Source organism: Brassica oleracea, chromosome C7 (genome assembly GCF_000695525.1).
Source record: "Brassica oleracea var. oleracea cultivar TO1000 chromosome C7, BOL, whole genome shotgun sequence".
Lineage (NCBI taxonomy): Eukaryota > Viridiplantae > Streptophyta > Magnoliopsida > Brassicales > Brassicaceae > Brassica > Brassica oleracea.
Genome location: NC_027754.1, coordinates 14,376,424 through 14,376,728, shown reverse-complemented (window position 1 = coordinate 14,376,728; position 305 = coordinate 14,376,424).

Sequence of the window (305 nt, the reverse complement as noted above, 5' to 3'; positions counted from 1 at the left end):
TTGTTTATCTATATTTGTGTCATGAATTGCTTAGCTATGTCTGAGTAGTTCACTTGTTAGATTCAGGGTTCAAATAGGTTTGAGGGATTAGCCCCAACTATAGATTTGCTAAGTTGTGATATTCATTGATTGATTGTTCATTAATGCTTGTTTTAGCCTTGCTAACTAGAACATGAACCTAGGAATTAGCATGAGTCAAGCATCCTTGACCATCCTGTCCTGAATCTAATCTGTCATGCTAGGACTACTAGAGAGATGCTAACCGCTGATCTAGGAGACTAGTGAGCATTATCAACCTGCGCCTA